Consider the following 21,182-nt stretch of genomic DNA (forward strand, 5'->3'; position numbering starts at 1 on the left):
CCAAAGTACCATTCATGACCACAGGAGGGAGCCCGACAACAGAACTCACAACAGTACCCCCCCTTGAGGAGGGGTCACCGAACCCTCACCAGAGTCCCCAGGCCGACCAGGACGAACCAAATGAAAGGCACGAACCAGATCGGCAGCATGAACATCAGAGGCAAAAACCCAGGAATTATCTTCCTGACCATAACCCTTCCACTTGACCAGGTACTGGAGTTTCCGTCTCGAAATACGAGAGTCCAAAATCTTCTCCACCACATACTCCAACTCCCCCTCAACCAACACCGGGGCAGGAGGATCAACGGATGGAACCACAGGCGCCACGTATCTCCGCAACAATGACCTATGGAACACATTATGGATGGCAAAAGAAGCAGGAAGGGCCAAACGAAATGACACAGGATTGATAACCTCAGAAATCTTATACGGACCAATGAAACGAGGCTTAAACTTAGGAGAGGAAACCTTCATAGGAACATAACGAGACGACAACCAAACCAAATCCCCAACACGAAGTCGGGGACCCACACAACGCCGGCGGTTAGCGAAACGTTGAGCCTTCTCCTGGGACAATGTCAAATTGTCCACCACATGAGTCCAAATCTGCTGCAACCTATCCACCACAGTATCTACACTAGGACAGTCCGAAGACTCAACCTGCCCTGAAGAGAAACGCGGATGGAAACCAGAATTGCAGAAAAACGGCGAAACCAAAGTAGACGAGCTGGCCCGATTATTAAGGGCGAACTCAGCCAACGGCAAAAAGGACACCCAATCATCCTGATCAGCAGAAACAAAGCATCTCAGATATGTTTCCAAAGTCTGATTAGTTCGTTCGGTTTGGCCATTTGTCTGAGGATGGAAAGCCGAGGAAAAAGACAAATCAATGCCCATCCTAGCACAAAAAGATCGCCAAAACCTCGAAACAAACTGGGAACCTCTGTCAGAAACGATGTTCTCTGGGATACCATGTAAACGAACCACATGCTGGAAAAATAGTGGCACCAAATCAGAGGAGGAAGGCAATTTAGACAAGGGTACCAAATGGATCATCTTAGAAAAGCGATCACAAACCACCCAAATGACCGACATCTTTTGAGAGACGGGGAGATCCGAAATAAAATCTATAGAAATATGCGTCCAGGGCCTCTTCGGGACTGGCAAGGGCAAAAGCAACCCACTGGCACGAGAACAGCAGGGCTTAGCCCGAGCACAAGTCCCACAGGACTGCACAAAAGAACGCACATCCTGTGACAGACGGCCACCAAAAGGATCTAGCCACCAAATCTCTGGTACCAAAGATTCCAGGATGCCCAGCCAACACTGAACAATGAATCTCAGAGATAACTCTACTAGTCCATCTATCAGGGACAGTTTCTCTGCTGGGCAACGGTCAGGTCTATCAGCCTGAAATTTTTGCAGCACCCGCCGCAAATCAGGGGAGATGGCAGACAAATTTACCCCCTCTTTGAGAATACCCGCCGGCTCAGGAACACCTGGAGAGTCAGGCACAAAACTCCTTGACAGGGCATCAGCCTTCACATTCTTAGAGCCCGGAAGGTACGAAACCACAAAATCAAAATGGGAGAAAAATAATGACCATTGAGCCTGTCTCGGATTCAACCGTTTGGCAGACTCAAGATAAGTCAAATTCTTGTGATCTGTCAAGACCACCACACGATGCTTGGCTCCTTCAAGCCAATGACGCCACTCCTCGAATGCCCACTTCATGGCCAACAACTCTCGATTACCAACATCATAATTGCGCTCAGCAGGCGAAAACTTTCTAGAAAAGAAAGCACATGGCTTCATCACCGAGCCATCAGAACTTCTTTGCGACAAAACAGCCCCAGCTCCAATCTCAGAAGCATCAACCTCAACCTGAAACATCTGGCTGGCACAGCACAGGGGCAGAAGAAAAACGACGCTTCAAGTCCTGAAAAGCCTCTACAGTGGTCAACCAATTGACCACATCAGCACCCTTCTTGGTCAAATCAGTCAACGGTTTAGCAACACTAGAAAATTTAGCAATGAAGCGCCGATAAAAATTAGCAAAGCCCAGGAACTTTTGCAGGCTCTTCACAGATGTCGGCTTAGTCCAATCGTAAATGGCTTGGACTTTAACAGGGTCCATCTCGATAGTAGAAGGGGAAAAAATGAACCCCAAAAATGAAACCTTCTGAACTCCAAAGAGACACTTTGACCCCTTTACAAACAAGGAATTCGCACGAAGGACCTGGAACACCATTCTGACCTGCTTCACATGAGACTCCCAATCATCCGAAAAGACCAAAATGTCATCCAAATATACAATCAGGAATTTATCGCCTTGTTTAATACGCACAAGATTATACGCCCCTCGAAGATCTATCTTGGTGAACCAACTAGCCCCTTTAATACGAGCAAACAAATCAGACAGCAACGGCAAAGGATACTGAAATTTGACTGTAATTTTATTGAGAAGGCGGTAATCAATACAAGGTCTCAAAGAACCATCCTTCTTGGCCACAAAAAAGAACCCTGCTCCCAATGGTGACGATGACGGGCGAATATGACCCTTCTCCAAGGATTCCTTTATATAACTCCGCATAGCGGCGTGTTCTGGCACAGATAAATTGAACAATCGGCCCTTAGGAAACTTACTACCAGGAATCAAATTAATTGCACAATCGCAATCCCTATGAGGAGGTAGGGCACTGGCTTTGGGCTCATCAAATACATCCCGATAATCCGACAAAAACTCTGGAACTTCAGAAGGAATGGAAGACGAAATAGACAAAAATGGAACATGACCATGTACCCCCTGGCAACCCCAGCTGGACACAGACATAGATTTCCAGTCCAATACTGGATTATGAAACTGTAGCCATGGCAACCCCAAAACGACCACATCATGCAGATTATGCAACACCAGAAAGCGGATATCCTCCTGATGTGCAGGAGCCATGCACATGGTCAATTGGGTCCAGTACTGAGGCTTATTCTTGGCCAAAGGCGAAGCATCAATTCCTCTCAATGGAATAGGATACTGCAAGGGCTCCAAGAAAAAACCACAGCGCCTAGCATACTCCAAGTCCATCAAATTCAGGGCAGCGCCTGAATCCACAAATGCCATAACAGAATAGGATGACAAAGAGCAAATCAGAGTAACAGACAATAGAAATTTAGACTGTACAGTACCAATGGTGTCAGACCTAGCGAACCGCTTAGTGCGCTTAGGACAATTGGAGATAGCATGAGTGGCATCACCACAGTAAAAACATAGCACATTCCGACGTCTGTGCTCTTGCCGTTCAGCTCTGGTCAAAGTCCTATCACATTGCATAGGCTCAGGTCCATGCTCAGATAGTACCGCCAAATGGTGCACAGCTTTATGCTCACGCAAGCGTCGATCGATCTGAATGGCCAAAGACATAGACTCATTCAGACCAGCAGGCATGGGAAATCCCACCATGACATCCTTAAGGGCTTCAGAGAGACCCTTTCTGAAGATTGCTGCCAGGGCACATTCATTCCGCTGAGTGAGCACAGACCACTTTCTAAACTTCTGACAATATATCTCCGCTTCATCCTGACCCTGACACAGAGCCAGCAAGATTTTCTCTGCCTGATCCACTGAATTAGGTTCGTCATAAAGCAATCCAAGCGCCAGGAAAAACGCATCAACATCACGCAATGCCGGATCTCCTGGCGCAAGGGAAAATGCCCAGTCTTGAGGGTCACCGCGTAACAAAGAAATAATGATCTTTACTTGTTGAACAGGGTCACCTGAGGAGCAAGGTTTCAAGGCAAGAAACAATTTACAATTATTTTTGAAATTCAAGAACTTAGATCTATCACCAAAAAACAAATCAGGAATTGGAATCCTAGGCTCTGACATCGGATACTGAACCACAAAATCTTGAATGTTTTGTACACTTATAGTGAGATTATCCATCAAAGAGGACAGACCTTGAATGTCCATGTCTACACCTGTGTTCTGAACCACCCAGATGTAAAGGGGAAAAGAGAGACAAAACACACTACAAAGAAAAAAAAATGGTCTCAGAACTTCTCTTATCCCTCTATTGAGATGCATTAGTACTTTGGGCCACCTGTACTGTTATAACCTGGTGGTCAGGACAATAATGGACCTGGTGGATAAGAGCACACGGAATGACCTGATAGTTACTGATAATATAAGACGAGCTCTGGGACGTGGGAACTCTGCTGACCGCAATCCCTAATCCTATCAACCACACTAGAAATAGCCGTGGATTGCGCCTAACGCTCCCTATGCAACTCGGCACAGCCTAAGAAACTAGCTAGCCCTGAAGATAGAAAAATAAAGCCTACCTTGCCTCAGAGAAATTCCCCAAAGGAAAAGGCAGCCCCCCACATATAATGACTGTGAGTAAGATGAAAATACAAACACAGAGATGAAATAGATTTAGCAAAGTGAGGCCCGACTTACTGAACAGACCGAGGATAGGAAAGGTTACTTTGCGGCCAGCACAAAAACCTACAAAAAGACCATGCAGAGGGCGCAAAAAGACACTCCGCACCGACTCACGGTGCGGAGGCGCTCCCTCTGCGTCCCAGAGCTTCCAGCAAGCAAGAACAATCGAAATAGCAAGCTGGACAGAAAAATAGCAAACCAGAGAAAAACAAGCAGTCACTTAGCTTCTGCTGGAAAGACAGGTCACAAGAACAATCCAGGAGTGAACTAGACCAATACTGGAACATTGACAGGTGGCCTGGAGCAAAGATCTAAGTGGAGTTAAATAGAGCAGCCAGCTAGCGAATTAACCTCGTCACCTAAGGAAGGAAACTCAGAAACACCCACAGCCACCAGAGAAAGTCCATGGACAGAACCAGCCGAAGTACCATTCATGACCACAGGAGGGAGCCCAACAACAGAACTCACAACAGGTGAGCAAAAATCCCAGAACCACTCGGGGGGACCTAGTGAATGAACTGCAGAGAGCTGGGACCAATGTAACAAGGCCTACCATAAGTAACACACTCACTATGCCACCATGGACTCAGATCCTGCAGTGCCAGACGTGTCCGGGCCCATCTGAAGTTTGCTAGAGAGCATTTGGATGATCCAGAGGAGTTTTGGGAGAATGTCCTATGGTCTGATGAAACCAAACTGGAACTGTTTGGTAGAAACACAACTTGTCGTATTTGGAGGAAAAAGAATACTGAGTTGCATCCATCAAACACCATACCTACTGTAAAGCATGGTGGTGGAAACATCATGCTTTGGGGCTGTTTCTCTGCAAAGGGGCCAGGACGACTGATCCGGGTACATGAAAGAATGAATGGGGCCATGTATCGTGAGATTTTGAGTGCAAACCTCCTTCCATCAGCAAGGGCATTGAAGATGAAACGTGGCTGGGTCTTTCAACATGACAATGATCCAAAGCACACCGCCAGGGCAACGAAGGAGTGGCTTCGTAAGAAGCATTTCAAGGTCCTGGAGTGGCGTAGCCAGTCTCCAGATCTCAACCCTATAGAAAACCTTTGGAGGGAGTTGAAAGTCCGTGTTGCCAAGTGAAAAGCCAAAAACATCACTGCTCTAGAGGAGATCTGCATGGAGGAATGGGCCAACATACCAACAACAGTGTGTGGCAACCTTGTGAAGACTTACAGAAAACGTTTGACCTCTGTCATTGCCAACAAAGGATATATTACAAAGTATTGAGATGAAATTTTGTTTCTGACCAAATACTTATTTTCCACCATAATATGCAAATAAAATGTTAAAAAAACAGACAATGTGATTTTCTGGATTTTTTTTTCTCAGTTTGTCTCCCATAGTTGAGGTCTGATGTAAATTACAGACGCCTCTCATCTTTTTAAGTGGTGGAACTTGCACTATTGCTGACTGACTAAATACTTTTTTGCCCCACTGTATCTTTAATTAGATGTAGGAAGTTTTTTTTGTATATTCTGCTGTGGAGTTTTTGAAGGGTTTTAATACTGACCGCACAGAACTCTGTCCTATCCTGTCCTATCTAGCTAGTGTGGCCTCCTGTGCTAAATCCTGTTTTTTCTGCCTGTGTATGTTTTTTCCTCTCCAACTCACCGCCAATATTTGTGGGGGGCTGTCTATCCTTTGGGGATTTTCTCTGAGGCAAGACAGTATTCCGATTTCCATCTTTAGGGGTATTTAGTCCACCGGCTGTGACGAGGTGTCTAGGTGTGTTAGGTACACTCCACGGCTACTGTTATGACCTGGTGGTCAGGACAATAATGGACCTGGTGGTTAAGAGCACACGGAATGACCTGATAGTTACTGATAATTAAGGACGAGCTCTGGGACGTGGGAACTCTGCTGACCGCAATCCCTAATCCTATCAAACACACTAGAAATAGCCGTGGATTGCGCCTAACGCTCCCTATGCAACTCGGCACAGCCTAAGAAACTAGCTAGCCCTGAAGATAGAAAAATGAAGCCTACCTTGCCTCAGAGAAATTCCCCAAAGGAAAAGGCAGCCCCCCACATATAATGACTGTGAGTAAGATGAAAATACAAACACAGAGATGAAATAGATTTAGCAAAGTGAGGCCCGACTTACGGAACAGACCGAGGAAAGGAAAGGTTACTTTCAAGGTGACCAATGACCTTCTGACAGCAAAACGTAATGGTGACCACTCTCTGCTCATTCTTCTCGATCTTTCTGCAGCTTTCGACACTGTTGACCACCCTCTCTTACTCTCTAGGCTCCAGTCACTAGGCATTAAGGACACTGCTCTCTCCTGGTTCTCCTCCTATCTTTCTGACCGCTCCTTCAGTGTTCTGTTCTCTGGCTCCACTTCATCTCCTCTTCCTCTCGCTGTCGGGGTACCTCAGGGCTCAGTCCTTGGCCCCCTTCTCTTCTCCCTCTACACAGCCCCAATTGGACAGACCATCAGCAGATTTGGCTTTCAGTACCATCTTTACGCTGATGACACACAACTATACACGTCATCCCCTGACCTTACTCCCGCTGTACTACAGAACGCCACTGACTGTCTGTCCGCAGTCTCTGACATTATGTCCGCTGTTGTGAATTCTGTGGCTGAATTCACTCCTGTGGTCACAAGTGGTATTGCAGCCTCTGGGCTTCCTCCCTCAGGTGTTTTGGTGAGCTCGTTGGCTGCCTTGCTATTTAACTCCACCTGAGTCTGTCTTCCTTGCTCCTTGTCAATGTTCCAGTGTTGGATCTGAGCTACTGCATCTTTCCTGTGGCCTGCTGCTCTGCTAGAGAAGTGTTACTTTGTTTTTGTTTCCGTTTTTTTCTGTCCAGCTGTGCTATTCTCTTTTGCTGGAAGCTCTGAGACGCAAAGGGTGCACCGCCGTGCCGTTAGTTCGGCACGGTGGGTCTTTTTGCCCCCCTTTGCGTGGTTCTGCTTTAGGGTTTTTTGTAGACTGCATAGTTCTCTTTGCTATCCTCGCTCTGTCTAGAATATCGGGCCTCACTTTGCTGAATCTATTTCATTCCTACATTTTGTCTTTTCATCTTGCTAACAGTCATTATATGTGGGGGGCTGCCTATTCCTTTGGGGTATTTCTCTGAGGCAAGTCAGGCTTGTATTTCTATCTTCAGGCTAGTCAGCTCCTCAGGCAGTGCCGAGTTGCATAGGTAGTGTTAGGCGCAATCCACTGCTGCTTTTAGTTGTGTGAGGATAGGTTCAGGTATTGCAGTCTGCAGAGATTCCACGTCTCAGAGCTTGTTCTATTGTTTTTGGGTTATTGCCATATCACTGTATGTGCGCTGATTACTGCACACTGTGTTGCCTGATAGCACAGCATAACAGTGATATGGCAATAACCCAAAAACAATAGAACAAGCTCTGAGACGTGGAATCTCTGCAGACTGCAATACCTGAACCTATCCTCACACAACTAAAAGCAGCAGTGGATTGCGCCTAACACTACCTATGCAACTCGGCACTGCCTGAGGAGCTGACTAGCCTGAAGATAGAAATACAAGCCTGACTTGCCTCAGAGAAATACCCCAAAGGAATAGGCAGCCCCCCACATATAATGACTGTTAGCAAGATGAAAAGACAAAACGTAGGAATGAAATAGATTCAGCAAAGTGAGGCCCGATATTCTAGACAGAGCGAGGATAGCAAAGAGAACTATGCAGTCTACAAAAAACCCTAAAGCAGAACCACGCAAAGGGGGGCAAAAAGACCCACCGTGCCGAACTAACGGCACGGCGGTGCACCCTTTGCGTCTCAGAGCTTCCAGCAAAAGAGAATAGCACAGCTGGACAGAAAAAAACGGAAACAAAAACAAAGTAACACTTATCTAGCAGAGCAGCAGGCCACAGGAAAGATGCATTAGCTCAGATCCAACACTGGAACATTGACAAGGAGCAAGGAAGACAGACTCAGGTGGAGTTAAATAGCAAGGCAGCCAACGAGCTCACCAAAACACCTGAGGGAGGAAGCCCAGAGGCTGCAATACCACTTGTGACCACAGGAGTGAATTCAGCCACAGAATTCACAACAGTACCCCCCCCCTTGAGGAGGGGTCACTGAACCCTCACCAGAACCCCCAGGCCGACCAGGATGAGCCACATGAAAGGCACGAACAAGATCTGGGGCATGGACATCAGAGGCAAAAACCCAGGAATTATCCTCCTGAGCATAACCCTTCCATTTGACCAGATACTGGAGTTTCCGTCTAGAGACACGAGAATCCAAAATTTTCTCCACAATATACTCCAATTCCCCCTCCACCAAAACAGGGGCAGGAGGCTCCACAGATGGAACCATAGGTGCCACGTATCTTCTCAACAACGACCTATGGAATACATTATGTATGGAAAAGGAGTCTGGGAGGGTCAGACGAAAAGACACTGGATTGAGAATCTCAGAAATCCTATACAGACCAATAAAACGAGGTTTAAATTTAGGAGAGGAAACCTTCATAGGAATATGACGAGAAGATAACCAAACCAGATCCCCAACACGAAGTCGGGGACCCACACGGCGTCTACGATTAGCGAAAAGCTGAGCCTTCTCCTGGGACAATGTCAAATTGTCCACTACATGAGTCCAAATCTGCTGCAACCTATCCACCACAGAATCCACACCAGGACAGTCCGAAGACTCAACCTGTCCTGAAGAGAAACGAGGATGGAACCCAGAATTGCAGAAAAATGGAGAGACCAAGGTAGCCGAGCTGGCCCGATTATTAAGGGCGAACTCAGCCAACGGCAAAAATGACACCCAATCATCCTGGTCAGCAGAAACAAAACATCTCAGATATGTTTCCAAGGTCTGATTGGTTCGTTCGGTCTGGCCATTAGTCTGAGGATGGAAGGCCGAGGAAAAAGATAGGTCAATGCCCATCCTACCACAAAAGGCTCGCCAGAACCTCGAGACAAACTGGGAACCTCTGTCAGAAACAATATTCTCAGGAATGCCATGCAAACGAACCACATGCTGGAAGAACAAAGGCACCAAATCAGAGGAGGAAGGCAATTTAACCTAGGGCACCAGATGGACCATTTTAGAAAAGCGATCACAGACCACCCAAATGACCGACATCTTTTGAGAAACGGGAAGGTCAGAAATGAAATCCATCGAAATATGTGTCCAAGGCCTCTTCGGGACCGGCAAGGGCAAAAGCAACCCACTGGCACGTGAACAGCAGGGCTTAGCCCTAGCACAAATCCCACAGGACTGCACAAAAGCACGCACATCCCGTGACAGAGATGGCCACCAGAAGGATCTAGCCACTAACTCTCTGGTACCAAAAATTCCTGGATGACCAGCCAGCACCGAACAATGAAGTTCAGAGATAACTTTACTAGTCCACCTATCAGGGACGAACAGTTTCTCGGCCGGACAACGATCAGGTTTAGTAGCCTGAAATTTCTGCAACACTCTCCGCAAATCAGGAGAGATGGCAGACACAATGACTCCTTCCTTGAGGATACTCGCCGGCTCAGATAACCCCGGAGAGTCGGGCACAAAACTCCTAGACAGAGCATCCGCCTTCACATTTTTAGAGCCCGGAAGGTACGAAATCACAAAATCAAAACGAGCAAAAAATAACGACCAACGGGCCTGTCTAGGATTCAAGCGCTTGGCAGACTCGAGATAAGTAAGATTCTTATGATCAGTCAATACCACCATGCGATGCTTAGCTCCCTCAAGCCAATGACGCCACTCCTCGAATGCCCACTTCATGGCCAGCAACTCTCGGTTGCCCACATCATAATTACGCTCAGCAGCAGAAAATTTCCTGGAAAAGAAAGCACATGGTTTCAACACTGAGCAACCAGAACCTCTCTGTGACAAAACCGCCCCTGCTCCAATCTCAGAAGCATCAACCTCGACCTGGAACGAAAGAGAAACATCTGGTTGACACAACACAGGGGCACAGCAAAAACGATGCTTCAACTCCTGAAAAGCTTCCACGGCAGCAGAAGACCAATTAACCAAATCAGCACCCTTCTTGGTCAAATCGGTCAATGGTCTGGCAATGCTAGAAAAATTACAGATGAAGCGACGATAAAAATTAGCAAAGCCCAGGAATTTCTGCAGACTTTTCAGAGATGTCGGCTGAGTCCAATCCTGGATGGCCTGGACCTTAACCGGATCCATCTCGATAGTAGAAGGGGAAAAGATGAACCCCAAAAATGAAACTTTCTGCACACCGAAGAGACACTTTGATCCCTTCACGAACAAGGAATTAGCACGCAGTACCTGGAAAACCATTCTGACTTGCTTCACATGAGACTCCCAATCATCAGAGAAGATCAAAATGTCATCCAAGTAAACAATCAGGAATTTATCCAGATACTCACGGAAAATGTCATGCATAAAAGACTGAAAAACAGATGGAGCATTGGCAAGTCCGAACGGCATCACCAGATACTCAAAATGACCCTCGGGCGTATTAAATGCCGTTTTCCATTCATCTCCCTGCCTGATTCTCACCAGATTATACGCACCACGAAGATCAATCTTAGTAAACCAACTAGCCCCCTTAATCCGAGCAAACAAGTCAGATATCAATGGCAAGGGATACTGAAACTTAACAGTGATCTTATTAAGAAGGCGGTAATCAATACACGGTCTTAGCGAACCATCCTTTTTGGCTACAAAAAAGAACCCTGCTCCCAATGGTGATGACGATGGGCGAATATGTCCCTTCTCCAGGGATTCTTTCACATAACTGCGCATAGCGGTGTGTTCAGGCACGGACAAATTAAATAAACGACCCTTAGGGAATTTACTACCAGGAATCAAATTGATAGCACAATCACAATTCCTATGCGGAGGTAGGGCATCAGACTTGGGCTCTTCAAATACATCCTGAAAGTCAGACAAGAACTCTGGGATGTCAGAAGGAATGGATGACGAAATTGACAAAAATGGAACATCACCATGTACTCCCTGACAACCCCAGCTGGTTACCGACATAGAGTTCCAATCTAATACTGGATTATGGGTTTGTAGCCATGGCAACCCCAACACGACCACATCATGCAGATTATGCAGTACCAGAAAGCGAATAACTTCCTGATGTGCAGGAGCCATGCACATGGTCAGCTGGGCCCAGTACTGAGGCTTATTCTTGGCCAAAGGTGTAGCATCAATTCCTCTCAACGGAATAGGACACCGCAAAGGCTCCAAGAAAAATCCACAACGTTTAGCATAATCCAAATCCATCAGATTCAGGGCAGCGCCTGAATCCACAAACGCCATGACAGAATACGATGACAAAGAGCATATCAAGGTAATGGACAGAAGGAATTTGGACTGTACAGTACCAATGACGGCAGAGCTATCGAACCGCCTAGTGCGCTTAGGACAATTAGAAATAGCATGAGTGGAATCACCACAGTAGAAACACAGCCTGTTCAGACGTCTGTGTTCTTGCCGTTCAACTTTAGTCATAGTCCTGTCGCACTGCATAGGCTCAGGTTTACTCTCAGACAATACCGCCAGATGGTGCACAGATTTACGCTCGCGCAAGCGACGACCGATCTGAATGGCCAAGGACATAGACTCATTCAAACCAGCAGGCATAGGAAATCCCACCATGACATCCTTAAGAGCTTCAGAGAGACCCTTTCTGAACCAAGCCGCCAGTGCAGATTCATTCCACAGAGTGAGTACTGACCACTTCCTAAATTTCTGACAATATACTTCTACATCATCCTGACCCTGGCATAAAGCCAGCAAATTTTTCTCAGCCTGATCCACTGAATTAGGCTCATCGTAAAGCAATCCAAGCGCCTGGAAAAACGCATCAACATTACTCAATGCAGGGTCTCCTGGCGCAAGAGAAAACGCCCAGTCCTGTGGGTCGCCGCGCAAAAAAGAAATAATAATCAAAACCTGTTGAATAGGATTACCAGAAGAATGAGGTTTCAAGGCCAGAAATAGCTTACAATTATTTTTGAAGCTCAGGAACTTAGTTCTGTCACCAAAAAACAAATCAGGAATAGGAATTCTTGGTTCTAGCATAGATTTCTGATCAATTGTATCTTGAATCTTTTGTACATTTATAACGAGATTATCCATTGAGGAGCACAGAGCCTGAATATCCATGTCAACAGCTGTGTCCTGAAGCACTCTAATGTCTAGGGGAAAAAAAAAAAAAAAACTGAAGACAGAGCTGAGGAAAAAAAAATGATGTCAGGACTTCTTTTTTCCCTCTATTGAGAATCATTGGTTTGGCTCCTTGTACTGTTATGCTGTGCTATCAGGCAACACAGTGTGCAGTAATCAGCGCACATACAGTGATATGGCAATAACCCAAAAACAATAGAACAAGCTCTGAGACGTGGAATCTCTGCAGACTGCAATACCTGAACCTATCCTCACACAACTAAAAGCAGCAGTGGATTGCGCCTAACACTACCTATGCAACTCGGCACTGCCTGAGGAGCTGACTAGCCTGAAGATAGAAATACAAGCCTGACTTGCCTCAGAGAAATACCCCAAAGGAATAGGCAGCCCCCCACATATAATGACTGTTAGCAAGATGAAAAGACAAAACGTAGGAATGAAATAGATTCAGCAAAGTGAGGCCCGATATTCTAGACAGAGCGAGGATAGCAAAGAGAACTATGCAGTCTACAAAAAACCCTAAAGCAGAACCACGCAAAGTGGGGCAAAAAGACCCACCGTGTCGAACTAACGGCACGGCGGTGCACCCTTTGCGTCTCAGAGCTTCCAGCAAAAGAGAATAGCACAGCTGGACAGAAAAAAATGGAAACAAAAACAAAGTAACACTTATCTAGCAGAGCAGCAGGCCACAGGAAAGATGCAGTAGCTCAGATCCAACACTGGAACATTGACAAGGAGCAAGGAAGACAGACTCAGGTGGAGTTAAATAGCAAGGCAGCCAACGAGCTCACCAAAACACCTGAGGGAGGAAGCCCAGAGGCTGCAATACCACTTGTGACCACAGGAGTGAATTCAGCCACAGAATTCACAACAGTCCGCTCTCTATCTGAAACTCAACCTCTCCAAAACTGAACTTCTTCTGCTCCCGCCTTCTACTAACCTCCCTAAATCTGACATTTCCCTCTCCGTGGGTGGCACCATAATAACACCCCGGCAGCAGGCACGCTGTCTGGGTGTTATGTTTGACTCTGATCTCTCCTTCACCTCCCACATACAATCTCTTGCCCGCTCGTGCCGCTTACACCTAAAGAACATCTCTAGAATCCGCCCTTTTCTCACCATGGAGACAACAAAAACTCTCACTGTAGCCCTAATCCACTCCCGTCTGGACTACTGTAACGCTCTATTAATTGGCCTCCCCCTCACTCGACTTTCCCCTCTCCAGTCCATCCTTAATGCGGCAGCCAGGGTTGTCCATCTGGCTAATCGTTACTCGGACGTGTCCACTCTTCGCCAGTCGTTACACTGGCTGCCCATTCATTACAGGATACAATTCAAAGTACTTGTTCTCACCCACAAAGCTCTCCACAGTGCGGCACCCCCTTACATCTCCTCCCTCATTTCTGTCTATCGGCCTAGCCGACCACTGCGCTCTGCAAACGACTTTCGACTAACCTCTGCACTAATCCGTACCTCCCACTCCCGACTACAAGACTTCTCCCGTGCTGCACCAATCCTCTGGAATGCTCTACCCCAAGATATTAGGACCATCCACAACTTGCATAGTTTTAGGCGCTCCCTCAAAAGTCATTTGTTCAGAGCGGCCTATCACGTTCCCTAATCAAACTCATTTTATGCTTGTGTGTGTAGCCCATTCAGTATCTCCATCTACCCCCCACTCCATGAAGATGGCTGGACCATCATTGTAAATACATCATTGTAAATACACACCTGTACTTTGTATCTCCCCCACCTCATTGTAGATTGTAAGCTCTCACGAGCAGGGTTATCTTATTTTGTCTTATTTTGCTTTATTACTGTATTGTTAACATTGTTACCTATGACTGTTGTGTTTGAAACTGTTAAACTGTAAAGCGCTGCGGAATATGTTGGCGCTATATAAATAAAGATTATTATTATTATTATTACTTTGCGATCAGCACAAAAACCTACAAAAAGACCACGCAGAGGGCGCAAAAAGACCCTCCGCACCGACTCAGGGTGCGGAGGCGCTCCCTCTGCGTCCCAGAGCTTCCAGCAAGCAAGACAACAATAAAAATTGCAAGCTGGACAGAAAAATAGCAAACCAAAGAAAATACAAGCTGGAACTTAGCTTCTGTTGGGAAGACAGGTGACAAGAACGATCCAGGAGTGAACTAAACCAATACTGGAACATTGACAGGTGGCATGGAGCAAAGATCTAAGTGGAGTTAAATAGAGCAGCAGCTAACAAATTAACCTCGTCACCTGTGGAAGGAAACTCAGAAACACCCACCAGAGGAAGTCCATGGACAGAACCAGCCGAAGTACCATTCATGACCACAGGAGGGAGCCCGACAACAGAATTCACAACAGTACCCCCCCCTTGAGGAGGGGTCACCGAACCCTGACCAGAGCCCCCAGGCCGACCAGGATGAGCCAAATGAAAGGCACGAACCAGATCGGCAGCATGAACATCAGAGGCAAAAACCCAGGAATTATCTTCCTGACCATAACCCTTCCACTTGACCAGGTACTGGAGTTTCCGTCTCGAAATACGAGAGTCCAAAATCTTCTCCACCACATACTCCAACTCCCCCTCAACCAACACCGGGGCAGGAGGATCAACGGATGGAACCACAGACGCCACGTATCTCCGCAATAACGACCTATAGAACACATTATGGATGGCAAAAGAAGCAGGAAGGGCCAAACGAAATGACACAGGATTGATAACCTCAGAAATCTTATACGGACCAATGAAACGAGGCTTAAACTTAGGAGAGGAAACCTTCATAGGAACATAACGAGATGACAACCAAACCAAATCCCCAACACGAAGTCGGGGACCCACACAGCGCCGGCGGTTAGCGAAACGTTGAGCCTTCTCCTGGGACAATGTCAAATTGTCCACCACATGAGTCCAAATCTGCTGCAACCTATCCACCACAGTATCTACACCAGGACAGTCCGAAGACTCAACCTGCCCTGAAGAGAAACGAGGATGGAAACCAGAATTGCAGAAAAACGGCGAAACCAAAGTAGCCGAGCTGGCCCGATTATTAAGGGCGAACTCAGCCAACGGCAAAAAGGATACCCAATCATCCTGATCAGCAGAAACAAAGCATCTCAGATATGTTTCCAAAGTTTGATTAGTTCGTTCGGTTTGGCCATTTGTCTGAGGATGGAAAGCCGAGGAAAAAGACAAATCAATGCCCATCCTAGCACAAAAGGATCGCCAAAACCTCGAAACAAACTGGGAACCTCTCTCAGAAACGATGTTCTCTGGGATACCATGTAAACGAACCACATGCTGGAAAAATAATGGCACCAAATCAGAGGAGGAAGGCAATTTAGACAAAGGTACCAAATGGACCATCTTAGAAAAGCGATCACAAACCACCCAAATGACCGACATCTTTTGAGAGACGGGGAGATCCAAAATAAAATCCATAGAAATATGCGTCCAGGGCCTCTTCGGGACCGGCAAGGGCAAAAGCAACCCACTGGCACTAGAACAGCAGGGCTTAGCCCGAGCACAAGTCCCACAGGACTGCACAAAAGAACGCACATCCCGTGACAAAGACGGCCACCAGAAGGATCTAGCCACCAAATCTCTGGTACCAAAGATTCCAGGATGCCCAGCCAACACTGAACAATGAATCTCAGAGATAACTCTACTAGTCCATCTATCAGGGACAAACAGTTTCTCCGCTGGGCAACGGTCAGGTCTATCAGCCTGAAATTTTTGCAGCACCCGCCGCAAATCAGGGGAGATGGCAGACAAAATTACCCCCTCTTTGAGAATACCCGCCGGCTCAGGAACACCCGGAGAGTCAGGCACAAAACTCCTTGACAGGGCATCAACCTTCACATTCTTAGAGCCCGGAAGGTACGAAACCACAAAATCAAAACAGGAGAAAAATAACGACCATCGAGCCTGTCTCGGATTCAACCGTTTGGCAGACTCAAGATAAGTCAAATTCTTGTGATCTGTCAAGACCACCACGTGATGCTTGGCTCCTTCCAGCCAATGACGCCACTCCTCGAATGCCCACTTCATGGCCAACAACTCACGATTACCAACATCATAGTTACACTCAGCAGGCGAAAACTTTCTAGAAATGAAAGCACATGGCTTCATCACCAAGCCATCAGAACTTCTTTGCGACAAAACAGCCCCTGCTCCAATCTCAGAAGCATCAACCTCAACCTGAAACGGGAGCAAAACATCTGGCTGGCACAACACAGGGGCAGAAGAAAAACGACGCTTCAATTCCTGAAAAGCCTCTACAGCTGCAGAAGACCAATTGACCACATCAGCACCCTTCTTGATCAAATCAGTCAACGGTTTAGGAACAGTAGAAAAATTAGCGATGAAGCGCCGATAAAAATTAGCAAAGCACAGGAACTTCTGCAGGCTCTTCACAGATGTCGGCTGAGTCCAATCGTAAATGGCCTGGACTTTAACAGGGTCCATCTCGATAGTAGAAGGGGAAAAAATGAACCCCAAAAATGAAACCTTCTGAACTCCAAAGAGACACTTTGACCCCTTCACAAACAAGGAATTTGCACGAAGGACCTGGAACACCATTCTGACCTGCTTCACATGAGACTCCCAATCATCCAAAAAGACCAAATTATCATCCAAATACACAATCAGGAATTTATCCAGGTACTCTCGGAAGATGTCATGCATAAAGGACTGAAATACTGATGGAGCATTGGAAAGCCCGAATGGCATAACCAGGTACTCAAAATGGCCCTCGGGCGTATTAAATGCTGTTTTCCATTCATCGCCTTGTTTAATACGCACAAGATTATACGCCCCTCGAAGATCTATCTTGGTGAACCAACTAGCCCCTTTAATACGAGCAAACAAATCAGATAGCAACGGCAAAGGATACTGAAATTTGACTGTAATTTTATTAAGAAGGCGGTAATCAATACAAGGTCTCAAAGAACCATCCTTCTTGGCCACAAAAAAGAACCCTGCTCCTAACGGTGATGACGACGGGCGAATATGGCCTTTCTCCAAGGATTCCTTTATATAACTCCGCATAGCGGCGTGTTCTGGCACAGATAAATTGAACAGTCGGCCCTTAGGAAACTTACTACCAGGAATCAAATTAATTGCACAATCGCAATCCCTATGAGGAGGTAGGGCACTGGCTTTGGGCTCATCAAATACATCCCGATAATCCGACAAAAACTCTGGAACTTCAGAAGGGGTGGATGACGATATAGACAAAAATGGAACATCACCATGTACCCCCTGGCAACCCCAGCTGGACACAGACATAGATTTCCAGTCCAATACTGGATTATGAACCTGTAGCCATGGCAACCCCAAAACGACCACATCATGCAGATTATGCAACACCAGAAAGCGGATATCCTCCTGATGTGCAGGAGCCATGCACATGGTCAATTGGGTCCAGTACTGAGGCTTATTCTTGGCCAAAGGCGTAGCATCAATTCCTCTCAATGGAATAGGATACTGCAAGGGCTCCAAGAAAAAACCACAGCGCCTAGCATACTCCAAGTCCATCAAATTCAGGGCAGCGCCTGAATCCACAAATGCCATAACAGAATAGGATGACAAAGAGCAAATCAGAGTAACAGACAATAGAAATTTAGACTGTACCGTACCAATGGTGGCAGACCTAGCGAACCGCTTAGTGCGCTTAGGACAAACGGAGATAGCATGAGTGGAATCACCCCAGTAAAAAAATAGCCCATTCCGACGTCTGTATTCTTGCCGTTCAGCTCTGGTCAAAGTCCTATCACATTGCATAGGCTCAGGTCCATGCTCAGATAGTACCGCCAAATGGTGCACAGCTTTACGCTCACGCAAGCGTCGATCGATCTGAATGGCCAAGGACATAGCCTCATTCAGACCAGCAGGCATGGGAAACCCCACCATGACATCCTTAAGGGCTTCAGAGAGACCCTTTCTGAAGATTGCTGCCAGGGCACATTCATTCCACTGAGTGAGCACAGACCACTTTCTAAACTTCTGACAATATATCTCCGCTTCATCCTGACCCTGACACAGAGCCAGCAAGATTTTCTCTGCCTGATCCACTGAATTAGGTTCGTCATAAAGCAATCCAAGCGCCAGGAAAAACGCATCAACATCACGCAATGCCGGATCTCCTGGCGCAAGGGAAAATGCCCAGTCTTGAGGGTCACCACGTAACAAAGAAATAATGATCTTTACTTGTTGAACAGGGTCACCTGAGGAGCGAGGTTTCAAGGCAAGAAATAATTTACAATTATTTTTGAAATTCAAGAACTTCGATCTATCACCAAAAAACAAATCAGGAATTGGAATCCTAGGCTCAGACATCGGATTCTGAACCACAAAATCTTGAATGTTTTGTACCCTTGTAGTGAGATTATCCATCCAAGAGGACAGACCTTGAATGTCCATGTTTACACCAGTGTCCTGAACCACCCAGAGGTAAAGGGGAAAAAAGAGACAAATCACACTGCAAAGAAAAAAAAATGGTCTCAGAACTTCTCTTATCCCTCTATTGAGATGCATTAGTACTTTGGGCCACCTGCACTGTTATGACCTGGTGGTCAGGACAATAATGGACCTGGTGGTTAAGAGCACACGGATTGACCTGATAGTTACTGATAATTAAGGAAGAGCTCTGGGAAGTGGGAACTCTGCTGACCGCCATTCCTAATCCTATCAAACACACTAGAAATAGCCGTGGATTGCGCCTAACACTCCCTATGCAACTCGGCACAGCCTAAGAAACTAGCTAGCCCTGAAGATAGAAAAATAAAGCCTACCTTGCCTCAGAGAAATTCCCCAAAGGAAAAGGCAGCCCCCCACATATAATGACTGTGAGTAAGATGAAAATACAAACACAGAGATTAAATAGATTTAGCAAAGTGAGGCCCGACTTACTGAACAGACCGAGAATAGGAAAGGTTACTTTGCGATCAGCACAAAAACCTACAAAAAGACCACGCAGAGGGCGCAAAAAGACCCTCCGCACTGACTCACGGTGCGGAGGCGCTCGGTCTGCGTCTCAGAGCTTCCAGCAAGCAAGACAACAATAAAAATTGCAAGCTGGACAGAAAAATAGCAAACCAAAGAAAATACAAGCTGGAACTTAGCTTCTGTTGGGAAGACAGGTCACAAGAACGATCCAGGAGTGAACTAAACCAATACTGGAACATTGACAGGTGGCATGGAGCAAAGATCTAAGTGGAGTTAAATAGAGCAGCAGCTAACGAATTAACCTCGTCACCTGTGGAAGGAAACTCAGAAACACCCACCAGAGGAAGTCCATGGACAGAACCAGCCGAAGTACCATTCATGACCACAGGAGGGAGCCCGACAACCGAATTCACAACAGGCTACTTCTAGTTGCTGTGTTAAGTTCAGGTTTGCGGTCGGTATAGTGACCACTTTCTCCAGTGAAAGTTCTCATGCAGCTCCAAGGTCACCGGATCATAACAGGGGCGGTGGTATATAAGGACGGTCAGCCAGCAGTAGACACAACCCTGATGAAGAGAGGAGATACCTCTCGAAACGCGTTGGTAGTGTCCCAAACAAGCTTCCGTCCTTGCATATCTGTGACGTCACACATAGCTCCGCCCACCCCTCGCGCCGCATCCTATCATCGCTCACGGCCGGAGCACGCAGGCTGTCAGCGCTCCTCTGTACTCCAGAGGCTTTTCACCTTGCCGCTCCAAGCGCCAACACTCCTCCTCAAACGGCAGTTATCCTGCAACGTCGAACCCTGACCTAGCAGCTGCCTACTTACCGCCCTTTCAAGGCCTGCAGTGCACGCAGTACCGCATCAGTACCACAAGTAAGTGGATTTCTAATAATAATAATAATCTTTATTTATATAGCGCCAACATATTCCGCAGCGCTTTACAGTTTAAACAGTTTCAAACACAAAAGTCATAAGTAACAACGTTAACAATACAATAATTAAAGCAAAATAAGACGACCCTGCTCGTGAGAGCTTACAATCTTCTACACCTACTATCATATGTGCACCGGACCTATCTACTCACATAATTGATCTATCCTATTGCACCGTTAGTACATGCTGTTTTATGCACAATTTAGGCTTCTAGCTTTTATGAAAAGCGTCAATATCTTTTATCACTTACAGCATTCACAAGCCGATATAGCAATACCCTAGTACTTATCCGCTACTCCCTGCACGGATAAAATAGTGCAAGTTACATCTTCAATATGATAACGAGTAAGTACATTCCCTTATCCACGACTATAGTATATTGTTCAAACTTCATGCATCTAAACAACTCAAATAAAACATAATATCATCTTCTATAACCCTCTGAACAGTCGCATCAGTCTGGACAAAAAGCCCCTGTTGTGACCCATATATTTGTATGCTACCTCTACAATCAAGTGAATACCTAGTCTAACAAATTTTATCCATATTCATTATTTGCACTGTTTTTCTTATTACAGTTCGGTTAGCGCGGCGATTATACATTTATTTTCACTAGCATACTCGTTTTATTAACAGGTTTTTCCACAGTTCCTGTTTTAATCGCCAGCAGCTTCTGAACCAGTTTCCCCTTGGTGGTAAGCGCCTAGTGCTATATCCTTAGTTCTTTAT

The 21,182-nt window shown here is 46.3% G+C and overlaps 1 pseudogene; it reads right to left on the reverse strand.

Annotated features, from left to right (window-relative positions):
• Positions 1-19,199: 19,199 nt before the first annotated feature.
• LOC138674522 (uncharacterized) overlaps positions 19,200-21,182 on the reverse strand; it is a 35,459-nt pseudogene continuing 33,476 nt past the window's right edge.

Source organism: Ranitomeya imitator, chromosome 4 (assembly GCF_032444005.1).
Source record: "Ranitomeya imitator isolate aRanImi1 chromosome 4, aRanImi1.pri, whole genome shotgun sequence".
Lineage (NCBI taxonomy): Eukaryota > Metazoa > Chordata > Amphibia > Anura > Dendrobatidae > Ranitomeya > Ranitomeya imitator.